This window comes from Rhinoderma darwinii (assembly GCF_050947455.1).
Source record: "Rhinoderma darwinii isolate aRhiDar2 chromosome 1 unlocalized genomic scaffold, aRhiDar2.hap1 SUPER_1_unloc_18, whole genome shotgun sequence".
In the NCBI taxonomy this organism is placed as follows: Eukaryota; Metazoa; Chordata; class Amphibia; order Anura; family Rhinodermatidae; genus Rhinoderma; species Rhinoderma darwinii.
Window position 1 is genome coordinate 253,713 of NW_027461654.1, and position 14,032 is coordinate 267,744.

Genomic DNA, 14,032 nt, shown 5'->3' on the forward strand with positions numbered 1-14,032 from the left:
ATCCGAGGTCTCTCTGGTCCGAGACCACCTGATAGGTATACGCCACGACAGTGGAGGAGGCTGAAAACGTGACGCCTGAGTTCATGTGATGAGCAGGAAAAAGATGCCGCCACAGTGCCCTCTGCAGATGCTGCCACACCCCCCCCCCCCCACCAGTAGATAGCTCCATTGGGGCTCCCTCTAGGAGTGGAATCCCCAGCCAGAGCGTTGCTGACGCTTTGGCCAGGGATTTCTCTGCTGGAGGAGCTCCGGACGTCACTGTCCATGTGATGCCTGGGGCAACCCCAGAGCCGGTGTCCCAGAGCAGAGCACTAGTATAGGCTCTGCTTTGGAACTCTGGGGAATCCACTGACATCAGTGTCCATATATGGACAGATATGTCAGGGGCTTGCCCAGAGCTGAAGTTCTGCAGCAGAGCCGCTTCTAGCACTCCGCCTGGGATTCCAGCTCTGATCCTGACATCACTATTCACATATGGACAGAGATGTCCCAGGCAGCGCGCTAGTAGCGCTCCTACTGGGACTCCAGCTGTGCTCCTGACATCACAGTCCCAGGGTAGAGCCTATACTAGCGGTTCCGTGTTCCGCGGGCCGGAAATGACAGCCTCACGGGCGGCGTGCTTGAGACCCCTGATCTATGAGGTGGATGCGCTCGTTAAAAGAATACATCTTAAGAGCAAACTGTCACAAACCTGTGTCGCCAAACAATATGGAGTCTAGTTCTCGATGCTTCTGCAAGGTTTTCTCCTTTTCCTTTTTCAGTCTCTTATCCTATTCTCTCTGCCGCTCCTCCTCTTGCTCTCCCTCCAGTATGACCCTCAGGGTCTTCTCTTCTGCGTCATATAATGCACTACGCTTGTGCACCATTGATCGAAGCCTTATTATGTGATTTGTGAATGTTTCATCAGCAGTCGGTGGTGGACAGACGCCTGAAAACAAAACAGGTTAATGATTGGTTGTAATAAAAGATTCTCACTGGCAAACACAGCACTTGATCTAAGAGTTACCAGAATGCAAACATCACATTGAATATTTAACCCCTTCCCACTGCTTGCATTCTGGGCCCTAATGACCAAGCCATTTTTTACATTTTTCCATTGTCACATTCGCAGAGCTATAACTTTTTTATTTTTCCGTCGACACAGCTGTATAAGATCTTGTTTTTTCCGGGACAAGTTGTACTTTTTAATAGCACCATTTTGGGGTACATATAATTTATTCATTAACTTTTATTAACTTTTTTGGGGGGTGGATAGAAGAAAACCTGAAATTTCACCACTCTTTTTTGCGCCCTAAATCTATGTAGTTTACCGTGTGGTATAAACAACACCACAACTTTATTCAGCGGGTTTTACAATTGCAAAGATATCAAATTTGTATAGATTTTGTATGTTTTACTACTTACACAGTAAAAACACTTCTTTTTCAAAATTATTTGTTCTTGCGTCTCCATATCTGAAGAGCCATAACGGTTTTATTGTTCCGCCGATGCAGTTGTGTGAGGACTTTTTTGTTGTGGGACAACTTGTAGTTTTTATTGCTACCATTTTGGAGTAGATGCGACTTTTTGATCACTTTTTATCACATTTTTTTTTAAGCAGGATTAACAGAAAACAGCAATTTTTCCATTGTTTTTTATTTTATTTTTTTACGCCGTTCACCGTGCGGGTTAAATAATGTAACAGCTTTATAGTTGGGGGTCGTTACGGACGCGGCGATAACAAATATGTGTAACTTTTTTGCTTCATTGTGTTTTTTTTAATAGTAAAGCATTTTGTAAGGGGAAAAAGTGGGTTTTTCATTTTTTATTAACTTTATTCAACTTATTTTACTTTTATACTAGTCCCACTAGGGGACTTCACTATGCAATCCTCCGATTGCTATTATAATACACTGCAATACTTTGTATTGCAGTGTATTACTGCCTGTCCGTTTAAAACGGACAGGCATCTGCTAGGACATGCCTCCGGCATGACCTAGCAGGCATTTACTACGGGCAGACCTGGGGGCCTTTATTAGGCCCCCGGCTGCCATCGGAGGCACAGACACTCGGCGATCTTATCGCCGGGTGTCAGTGGGAGAGAGAGGGAGCTCCCTCCCCCTCTCCAAAACTACTCAGATGCGGTGCACGCTATTCAGCACCGCATCTGAAGGGTTAAACGGGTGAGATCGATACTAATATCGATCTTACCCGGTCGAGCAGGGACGCCCCCATCCCTCAGCTACCTCTGGCAGCTGAGAGCAGGGAGATTTGATGGCTCCCTGCTCTGTTTACTTTATTCTAATGCAGCGGTGTGGAATGGCGGCGCTGTAGAATAAAGCCCACTAATGACCGCCGTGAAAAGGCTTATCGGCGGTCATTAAGGGGTTAAAAGGTATTTCCATCAGCTTCACTTGCCCCAATAAATTACAATAGATTCCTATAATTCACAAAGAGGGAGTATCATTTGTAAGAATCACAAGACCTGGATCCCTGAGAAGTAATATAGTCAGATAAAATCCATTGTTACTATATCTTAATAAAGTAATACCTGGAAGAAGGTAAATAACTCATCTCCTACCTTTTCTTCCAGCAGCTTCTTTTCTCAGCTTCCGCAGTTTCTCCAAAGACTTTAAAACATCCAGCATTTTTTTCACATCATTTTGCTTCTTCCTCACCTCCCCAAGCACTGTCAGCGGTAGCTTTAATCAATTGTGGGAAGTTTGAAGGAACATTCTAGTGAACATGAGCGGTAGATTTTCCAGTCAGTAAAAGGGAATGTTCACAAGCACTATTTACGGATGTAATTCAGGCGTTTTTTGCCGGAATTACGGCCGAAAATACTGCTTGAAAGCGTCGGCAAACATCTGCCCATTCATTTGAATGGGTCTTACGATGTACTGTGCCGACGGTCATTTTTTTTACGTGCCGGTGTCAAAAGACGGCGCGTAAAAAAGACGCCCGCGTCAAAGAAGTGCTCGTCACTTCTTGGGACGTAATTGGAGCCGTTTTCCATTGACTCCATAGAAACACAGCTCCAATTACGTCCGTAATGGACGCTGCGAAAAACGCCTGCACATGCCATTACGTCTGAAATTCAGGAGCGGTTTTCTCCTGAAAACAGCTCCGTAATTTCAGCCGTAACGGACGTGCACGTGTGAACATACTCTAATACATGCGCCACTTGTGGAGAGAGAAAAGGGACCATAGTAATGCGCAAAGGTGCATATTGACCACTCTCTTCTTCCATAGAATACATGCAATGTGAATGGGCATGTAAAGGGTAGCAATTTGAGGGATAGATACGTATTAGGGTATTGCGTAACATACAATTCCCTAATAGACAAACTTAGAAAACATTCAAAACAGTAAAATATCCTTAAACCGTTCCTGGTTTATGTGAATGAAAATAAAATTCTGTGGCTTCAGCTATGATAGAAAAAAAACCCTGTTTCCAGTAACGGTCCATTTACATGTTGCGGTTGAGGTTTGGTGAGAACTGCATAAAAAAAAAAAAAAAAACCCTGATATATTTTTCTTTGCGGTTGATAAAAAAACGCAAGCACATCAAAAAATACATCAAACCACAGTAGAAAAGCATGCGTTTTTTTTCTCTCAACGCTGTTCAAACCGCGCCTCAATGTGTGAATTGAAACGGTTCGTACTCTTAGTTTGTTCACATCTGCGTTGGAGGTTCAGTTAGGGGTCTCCGTCGCACATCTGGCAGATTACCGGAAACAATAGTGCAGCATGCTGCGCTATTTCCTCCAGTAAAACCACGGACACCCAAACGGAACCCATTAAAGTAAATGGGTTCCGTCGGCCGTGGTGGTATCCGTGGTGCAACAGAACCGTCACGTCCAGTTTTCCCTTGTTCTGCTCCTCTGACACAGCAGAACAACAGAAACCCACAATGCAGGTGTGAACATAGCCTTAGGCCATGCTCACATCGGTGTCTGAGGCTCCGTTAGACGCCGGTCACAAATTCCATTGTTTCTGCATGACCAAATAGCGCAGCAAAAGCGACAGACACAATGACGGCACACCCACAGAACCTATTAAAAGTAATGGGTTCCACTGGGAGCCATGTGTGTCCGACATGCGACAGATCCAGCAATTCTGTTTTTCTGTTCCTATCAAGAAACAGACTAATGGAAAATCAAGCGCAGATGTAAACAGAGCCTTAGCAAGAGATTGACACTCACCCGTTTGTTCTCCTCTACCTTCTGGATACACTGCATTCTCCACAAGTCAATGCCGGCCTCCCTCTCCGCAGAACGCTCTGTTGCTGCCTTTTCTTCCTCCTCTTCTGCTAGTCTCCTGTGCTGCCAGCGAAGCCTTTTCCTGCGCACTCCATCCAGTTTCCTCTTTACACCCTGGATATATCCAGGCTTCTCCAGCTCCTTCATTCTTCTCTCTAGATCTACCCGTACATCAGCTGCTTTTTTATAATCACATGTCCATGGTTCTCCTTCCTTGTTGCTTTCAAGGCCTGGCACAAGGAATCTAGTTGTGACAACAATCGAAGGGCACCATGTATCAGCCCACGTGCGTCTGCTATCGAGTAGGCCTGAACTGCATCAGTCTTGGATGGAGGTTTCTTTCTTCGACATGATAAAAAGCTGGAAAGCCACTGCAAAGACCTCTTTATCTGCAGGCCCACCTTTATCTTTATCAGATTTCCTATCTAAATGCATGAAGTGGTCCTCAATGTGAGTGGTGGGAGTAGGCTGGGAAAAAAATGGGCTACCATGATGCAGCAACAAGTTTGGGTCTCTTCGCCCATCTGGCACCTCATTATGAGGAAAAGCAGAATCAAGTTCAAAACGTCTACCACCAGACATTCTCGTAGGCATAATAGGATCCAGATCTGGTCTTCTATCTTGGTGTATGATAGACTGCTGCTGGCTGAGAAGATGGTGTGGATGATTTCCCAGTCTCTGGAGCCTGGAGACCTCCAAATCACCCTCCTCATGAGATCCGCTAAAAACAGGACCTACCGGCGAGTGGAGAGCGTATGAAGGATTGGAGAGACTTCCATGAAGAGGAGGTAAATGATAGTGGCCTTGTTGTGGGTCATTAATATAAGGAGTGTTTTGTGTATGTGCGGGCTGTAATTGTGGGGAGTATTGCTGGAGGCCTGGAGATGGTGCCCTGTAGCTAAACGTCTCAGGCACTGCTGGGGTGTTCAGATTATATATCCCGGCCTGGGAATCTCCACAAGACATACCACATTGGGCCCCTTCATCTTGATATGTGTGTTGAAGATTACTTCTGTTGTGGGGGAGGTCATGATGGAAACCTGCAGGCTGGGGGCCACTAAGATGACCACTTGATCGGGAATCACATTGCTTTGCCATACCAGAGTACGGAGATATTGCTGGATTAGAACCTGTAGAACTGCTCGGACCACCGTGATGGAATAAGTCGGGCTGATAAGCGCCATGCTCACTCCTAGGCGGTGGCCTTTCGGATATATGTTGGACCCCTTCACGGTGCTGTATACTAGACTGTCGTTCTCCTGACTGGTAGTATATATTTTTGTGGACCCCTTCACGGTGCTGTATACTAGACTGTCGCTCTCCTGACTGGTAGTATATATTTTCGTGGCTGTTTCGCTGCTGAGCCACGTCTTGACTTTCTCCTCTGTGGTCAGATACATTCTCTCGAGAACTTCCCTAATGAGACATAGCAGAGGTCTCAGCTCTATCACCAGGTCTCATTTGATGGGGTCTCCCTTGGAAGGCGGCCTCTGGAGTCTGAGCATGAAGCGACTGTGGAGTGGCATTATATTGTATCGCACCCTGTAGACGCTCGGGTGCCCTTTGCTGTGAAGTGTCTGGGAGGGAGCCATCATTCCGTATAATGGCTGGCTGCATAGGACCATGGTGAGGTATGCCAGGCCTCATACCTCCATGTGGGAATAATTTTGGCCGCAGAGGTCCATGCTTCAATATAACCCGGGGACCTCCGCGTTGTTGCGGCTCATGGCCGTGATACTCATGCTGTGTAAAATCTAAGTGGCTCTCTCTCTGCTCGGAGCCATCCTGTGGCAAAAAACCAGGCCGCCCGACTTCATGAGGCGACCTGCTCTCCCAGCGTCCTGTCCGCTCTGCTCCGCCGTCCGGATAGAATACACGGGGGAGCGCCCCTCTATGCTGAGGCACCTCATGACTGAACCTCGGTTGAATCGGCACCGGGTGGTTGGCAAAGCTGGGTCAATCCCGCGTCCCATTTTCCGCCGGCCGCTGCCTCTCTCCATGACAACAAGGAAGATAGCGAAACCAAGTACATCCAATACCTTAAGGGGATTTGCAATAGCGACACCTTCCGGATAGGAGGAAACATCACCAGCGGCTCGTGTTACTGCGAGCGAATAGCGATGCATTGTGTGACCAGTGTTGCATTCCCGGTGACTCTACTGTAATCTTAAAATGTGCTTTACCTGCTTCATACTGCATAATATTAACTCACTTTTATTCCTTATTTTAGTCAACGTGGGTGAAAGAACAGGTAGCATCAATACCAGGCCTGGTGCACATCCTGAACTAAGACCGATCTTACTTCTAGGGGAGAATATTTAAATACATTGATGCAGTGGCGGATTATCATATGAGCAGTTCCGGCGGCCGCCCGGGGCCCACGGCTCCCATGGCCGCCCGGATCCCATGGCCCCCCGAACCGCACATAATTTTAAAAAAGCTACATTGCAGCGCGCTAGCGCCGCTAATGGGGAGGAGGGGCGGGCTGAGAGTGAATAAGGCCGCACCGTCCACCCTGCTGCCTTTATGAGGGGGCGGCGGCGCAACTGAAACCAGCGGCCGCCATCCCGTCCTGCACTAATTGTACCTGCGTCTATAGAACGCAGGTACAATTACATGCATATTAACTGAATGGCCGGGTACGTTCCGTGCCCGACCATTCAGCACCTTACAATGACCCTGATTGCCAGGGCAGAATGAGATGTCCCACCAATCAGCGCCTTTCAACTTGTTGAAAGGCGCTGATGGGCGTGGGAAGTCATTCTGCCCTGCCAATCTGCGCCTTTTAACGACGCAAGCGGCGTTATGGCGTCGCTCAGCCCCAGCAGACCTGCTCAGAAGAGAGCAGGCCTGCATTGACACAGAACGGCGTGCGAACGGGATCACGGTGTGTATGTAAATTTTGTTTTTAACTAAAAAGTGTGGACGGCATTCTATACAGGAGGGGGGTCTGTATGTGGGGCACAATCTACAGGGCAGGCTTTATGTGGGACACAATTTACAGGGGAGTCTTTATGTGGGGCAAAATCTACAGGGGAGGCTTTATGTGGGACACAATCTACAGGGGGACTATATGTAGGGCACTATATACAAGGGTAGCTATATGTAGAGCGCTATCTTCAGGGGTTTATAAGTGGGGCACTATCTACAGGGGGCTCTATGGGGGCACTATCTACAGGGAGCACTATGTGTGTGTGGGTCACAGTGTATGGTGCTATTATAATCAGGGACACAGTGTATGGCGTTATAATTAGAGGTGCAGTGTATGGTAATATTATATATAGGGACATATTGTGCGGCACCATGATAACTTTATCTTTGTTTATAGATGCAGAAATGTTTGAAAAGTGAGAAGCCCAAGACATCTGAGCGGAAGAAATGGGTCGTGGCCAGGAGAAGTCATAGAGGTCTGGACCGGATGGAGAAGAAAAAAGAAGAACCAGAATCTGAAATGAAGTCACCGGTAAGTCACTTAATGAAAATTTTTATTCTACCTCTAATCAGTACTGTAGTGACTGTATGATCTGCAGCGAGATGATGGGTGGTATGATATTTTTTTGGGGGAAACAGCAACTCACAGCATATCCTTACCATTGTTTGGGCCATGCTGGGAGCTGTAGTTTTATCCATACAAACCTATACAGCAGGGGTTGCACTAAATTGAGCTATATTTGTGCTGGTGCTGTATTTATGTACTGAGCTTGGTTCTGGGGATGTATATATGTACTTGGCTCGGTTCTGGGGCTGTATTTATGTACTGAGATTGGTTCTGGGGCTGTATATTTGTACTGAGCTTGGTTCTGGTGTTGTATATATGTAGTGAGCTTTGTTCTAGTGCTGTATATATGTACTCAGCTTGGTTGTGGTACTGTATATATGTACTCAGCTTGGTTCTGGTATTGTATTTATGTGCTGAGCTTGGTTCTGGTACACTGTTTCCGTAAGTCCCATACAACTGAATGGTAGTTACGGAAACAGCGTAGCTCGCATTCTACGCTGCTTCCCTAACTGCCATTCACTACTATGAGTTACGGAAAGTTCATCGTCAGGAAGTGGCCGAGAGGCAGCGATAGCAGAAAGAGGTAGAACAGGGTTTAGGGGGCCCGGTTTTAGAGATAGATGTGAGTCCCACCTCTGAGAACTGCACCTATCTGACAGGATCCACAGTATATGTCATAAATTTCCCTCACGGGAAAACCCCTTTAAAGTGGAAATAAACTTCTAAAAAACGTCTGACATATCATAGTGACATGTCAGAAGTTTTGATTGGTGGGGGTCCGAGCACTGAGATGACAGGTGACCGCTGTGCCGCTTAGTTTCTGATCTGCTTTTCTCGGAAAGCCGAGCAAGCGGTGTATGGACATACACCACTCTGACAAATGCAGATCAGTAGCGAAGCGGCGCAGCATTCAATCATGCGCTTCTGCCGCCTCACTTTAGCGATCGGTGGGGTCTCAGTGCTCGAACCCCCCACCGATTAAAAGTTCTGACATATCACTATAACATGTTAAAAGTTTAGTTACACTTTAAAGAGAGGTGTTATAATAATTTTTTTATTATTATTATTATTTTTTTTATTTTTATAAAACAGTCTATCAGTGTGTTTGGTGCAGCTTTCTAAATACTTTTTTTATTAAAAATGATTTTTACTTTTTGAGATACAACTGCTTTATATCCTGAATACAGAGCAGCTGTATCTAATGCTAAAACATGTATCCGTCAGGTCAGTGGTACTGACGGGTACAGAGTCAGCGGCTTGGGGGGTTAAATTGCGTCTGAGGGGGAAGGAGGGGGCCCAAGATGTGTCAACAGCCCGGGGCCCATGGTACACTTAATCTGCCACTGCATTGATGTATGGAAGCACAGAGAGCCTACGGCGCTGCAGTATGTAGCCAGGAAAAGCACCTGGGCCCTGGTAAGGACAGATTCACACAGAGCAGAAACGCTGTGGACTTGTGCATGATAAATCTGCAGCGGATTACAGGGCCAGCCATGTTATATGACATTTAAACAAAGCTCATCTACATGCTGCAAAGTTTATCCACAGAAATTGACCTGCGGAGTGTATTTTAGAATCCTCAGCATGTCAATGTTCACCTCTTTTAAATGTAGAGGGGTGAAGTCCGCAGCATGCAGTGTGCCGGGAATTAGCTGTAAAATCTGAAGGTGGAACGCTCTTTAATTCATCAATTAATCTCATAGGCTAAAACTAATTGAAAAGCAGCCTCACACTTAGGCTGGGTTCACACACCCTATTTACGGACGTAATTCTGGCGTTTTAGCCTCGAATTACGTCCTAAAATACGGCTTTAAAGCGTCGGCAAACATCTGCCCATTCATTTGAATGGGTTTTACGATGTTCTGTGCCGACGTTCATTTTTTTTACGCGCCACTGTCAAAATACGGTGCGTAAAAAAGATGCCCGTGTCAAAGAAGTTCCTGTCACTTCTTGAGACGTAAATGGAGCTGTTTTCCATTGACACAATGGAAAAACAGCTCCAATTACGTCCGTAATGGACGCAGCGAAAGACACCTGCACATGCCATTACGTCTGAAATTCCGGAGCTGTTTTCTCCTGAAAACAGCTCCGCAATTTCAGCCGTAATGGAGGCTGCCGTGTGAACATACCATCAGGGCTCATGCACACAGCCGCGTTTTTCGTCAGTGTGCTATCCGGATTTTTTTGCAAACCAACCCCTTCATTTCTATGGGCTATGTACACATCACGTTTTTTTACAGATCCATTGTTCAGTTTCGCAAATTATAGATCACGTTGTAAAGGATCTGCCAGGCACTATGTCTGGGTATACTCCCAGGATTAATCAGTCGACACCTGAGGCCAGACCTCTGAGACTGACACCTGCTCCCACCAATCAGGGTGGCAGGCTCAGGAGTGGGAGAGCCTATCGCGGCCTGGTCAGTCAGAGTTAGCTCCGCCCCCTGTCCATTTATACCTGCCGTTTTCTCTTCCTCCTTGCTTGTTATTCTCTTGGATTCCTGGCCCCACTGCTGCCTTGCTCCAGCCTGCTTCTGCCGTGCTTCTGCCTTGCTTCAGTTCCGTTTATCCTGCGTTGCTCTGCCCCTGGCTTGCTTCTGCTCCGTGCTCCCGTTTGTATACTCCACTACTTCCTGATCCTGACTGGCTCTTTCCCGCTCCGTTTCCTCGCGGCGTTCCGTGGGCGACTGTATTCCCTTGCGTGTTCCCTGTTTGTACCCCCTTGCACTTAGACAGCGTAGGGACCGCCGCCCAGTTGTACCCCGTCGCCTAGGGCGGGTCGTTGCAAGTAGGCAGGGACAGGGCGGTGGGTAGATTAGGGCTCACTTGTTCCCTTCACCTCCTTCCGCCATTACATAATAACAAGCCCTTACCTAGTCTACCATTTCTTCTACGCTGACGCTATAATGGACCCCCTTGAGACCCTAACCCAGCAGATGCAGGGCCTCTCCCTACAGGTCCAGGCCCTGGCTCAGAGGGTCAATCAGTCTGACGCTGCCTTTGTAGTACCCCTCACCTCACCTTTAGAACCCAACCTCCAGTTACCTGACCGGTTCTCAGGGGACCGTAAGACTTTTCTCTCCTTCCGGGAGAGTTGCAGACTTTATTTCCGCCTAAGACCTCACTCCTCAGGTTCCGAGAACCAGCGGGTGGGTATCATTATATCCCGACTCCAGGAAGGGCCCCAAGAGTGGGCCTTCTCCTTGGCTCCTGACGCCCCTGAACTTTCCTCCGTTGATCGGTTTTTCTCTGCCCTCGGTCTCATTTACGACGAGACTGACAGGACTGCCTTAGCCGAGAGTCAGCTGGTGACCTTACGTCAGGGTAGGAGACCTGTTGAGGAATACTGTGCTGATTTTAGAAAGTGGTGCGTAGCTTCCCGGTGGAACGACCCGGCCCTAAAGTGCCAGTTTAGGTTAGGATTATCTGACGCCCTGAAGGATCTGCTGGTTAGCTACCCCTCTTCTGACTCCCTAGACCAGATTATGGCCCTAGCAGTACGACTTGACCGACGTCTCAGGGAACGTCAGCTTGAACGTTTCAATGTTTTCCCCTCTGACTGCCCTGTGATTCCCCCCGAGGTCCCGTCTCCTCGCTCTTCCACGGAGGACTCGGAGGTACCTATGCAACTCGGGGCCTCCATGTCCCCTCGACAACGTAGAGAGTTTCGCAGGAAGAATGGTCTCTGCTTCTATTGTGGGGACGACAAGCATTTACTGAACACCTGTCCCAGGCGCAAGAATAAGCAGCCGGAAAACTTCCGCGCCTAAGTGATCATCGGGGAGGTCACTTGGGCGCACAGGTATTTCCCGTTAATACTAAACGCAATAAGATTTTGCTTCCCTTTCAGGTCTCGTTTGCTGGCCGGTCTGCCACTGGCAGTGCCTTCGTGGATTCGGGCTCATCTGCTAATATCATGTCTGTGGAATTTGCTATGTCTCTAGAGATGCCTTTTATTGATTTACCTTATCCTATCCCCGTAGTGGGTATCGACTCCACTCCTCTTGCTAATGGTTATTTTACTCAGCATACTCCTGTTTTTGAACTCCGTGTTGGCTCCATGCATTTGGAGCAGTGCTCTGTACTGGTGATGCAGGGATTATCGTCCGATCTGGTATTAGGTCTTCCCTGGTTGCAGCTGCATAATCCCACGTTTGATTGGAATACTGGGGATCTCACCAAATGGGGTAGTGAATGCCTGATGTCATGTCTTTCGGTTAACTCTATTTCTCCCCGGGAGGAGGTAAACACGCTTCCTGAGTTTGTTCAGGACTTCGCTGATGTGTTTTCTAAGGAGGCCTCCGAGGTGTTGCCCCCTCATAGAGATTACGATTGCGCCATCGATTTGGTGCCTGATGCCAAGCTTCCTAAGGGGAGGATATTTAATCTTTCATGTCCTGAACGTAAAGCTATGAGGGAGTATATCCAAGAATGCCTGGCCAAGGGTTTCATTCGCCCCTCGACTTCTCCTGTAGGTGCTGGCTTCTTCTTCGTGGGGAAGAAGGATGGTGGTCTTAGGCCGTGCATTGATTATCGGAACTTGAATAAGGTCACAGTAAGGAACCAGTATCCCCTGCCTTTGATTCCGGATCTTTTTAATCAGGTTCAGGGGGCCCAATGGTTCTCTAAGTTCGATCTACGGGGGGCGTATAACCTTATCCGCATCAAAGAGGGGGATGAGTGGAAAACTGCGTTCAACACGCCCGAAGGTCATTTCGAATACCTAGTCATGCCCTTTGGGTTGTGTAATGCCCCTGCCGTCTTCCAGAATTTTATTAATGAAATCCTGAGAGATTACCTGGGTAATTTTCTTGTAGTGTACCTTGATGACATACTGGTGTTTTCCAAGGACTGGTCCTCGCACGTGGAGCATGTCAGGAAGGTCCTCCAGGTCCTTCGGGAAAATAATCTGTTTGCGAAGACCGAAAAATGTGTGTTTGGGGTACAGGAAATACCATTTTTAGGTCAAATCCTCACTCCTCATGAATTCCGCATGGACCCTGCCAAGGTTCAGGCTGTGGCGGAATGGGTCCAACCTGCCTCCCTGAAGGCGCTACAGTGTTTTTTGGGATTCGCTAACTATTACAGGAGATTTATTGCCAACTTCTCGGTCGTCGCTAAGCCTCTTACGGACCTCACTCGCAAGGGTGCTGATGTCCTCCATTGGCCCCCTGAGGCCGTCCAGGCTTTTGAGACCCTCAAGAAGTGCTTTATCTCGGCCCCCGTGCTGGTTCAGCCCAACCAAAGGGAGCCATTTATTGTGGAGGTTGACGCGTCCGAGGTGGGAGTGGGTGCCGTCTTGTCCCAGGGTACCAGCTCCCTCACCCATCTCCGCCCCTGTGCTTACTTCTCTAGGAAGTTTTCGTCCACGGAGTGTAACTATGATATTGGCAACCGCGAACTTTTAGCCATTAAATGGGCTTTTGAAGAGTGGCGTCACTTCTTGGAGGGGGCCAGACACCAGGTAACGGTCCTGACTGACCACAAGAATCTGGTTTTCCTAGAATCTGCCCGGAGGCTTAATCCTAGACAAGCTCGTTGGGCACTATTCTTTACCAGATTTAATTTCTTGGTTACCTATAGGGCTGGGTCCAAAAATATTAAGGCTGATGCTCTGTCACGTAGTTTCATGGCTAATCCTCCTTCTGAGAAGGATCCTGCTTGTATTTTACCCCCTGGTATAATTGTTTCTGCCACTGATTCTGACTTAGCGTCTGACATCGCGGCTGATCAAGGTTCAGCTCCCGGGAACCTCCCTGGGGACAAACTGTTTGTCCCCCTGCAATACCGGCTAAGGGTGCTCAGGGAAAACCATGACTCCGCTCTATCTGGTCATCCTGGCATCTTGGGTACCAAACTCCTCATTACCAGAAACTATTGGTGGCCTGGGTTGCCTAAAGACGTTAGGGCTTACGTCGCCGCTTGTGAGGTCTGTGCTAGGTCCAAGACCCCTAGGTCCCGACCTGCGGGCTTACTACGTTCCTTGCCCATTCCCCAGAGACCTTGGACCCATATCTCCATGGATTTTATCACCGATTTGCCTCCATCTCAGGGCAAGTCGGTGGTGTGGGTGGTAGTAGACCGCTTCAGCAAGATGTGCCACTTTGTGCCCCTTAAGAAACTACCTAACGCCAAGACGTTAGCTTCTTTGTTTGTGAAACACATTTTGCGTCTCCATGGGGCCCCAGTCAATATCGTTTCGGACAGAGGGGTACAATTTGTTTCCTTATTTTGGAGAGCTTTTTGTAAAAAATTGGAGATTGATCTGTCCTTCTCCTCCGCCTTCCATCCCGAA

General features: G+C 47.8%; 1 long non-coding RNA gene across 1 annotated transcript in view; it reads right to left on the minus strand.

Moving 5' to 3' along the window:
* The window catches only part of LOC142670903 (uncharacterized), a 59,897-nt gene that overhangs the window by 16,107 nt on the left and 29,758 nt on the right, over positions 1-14,032 (minus strand). Inside the window, exon 2 of the long non-coding RNA XR_012851775.1 lies at positions 692-928. This is a non-coding gene — a long non-coding RNA (uncharacterized LOC142670903). The remainder of the gene's footprint in view (positions 1-691; positions 929-14,032) is intronic.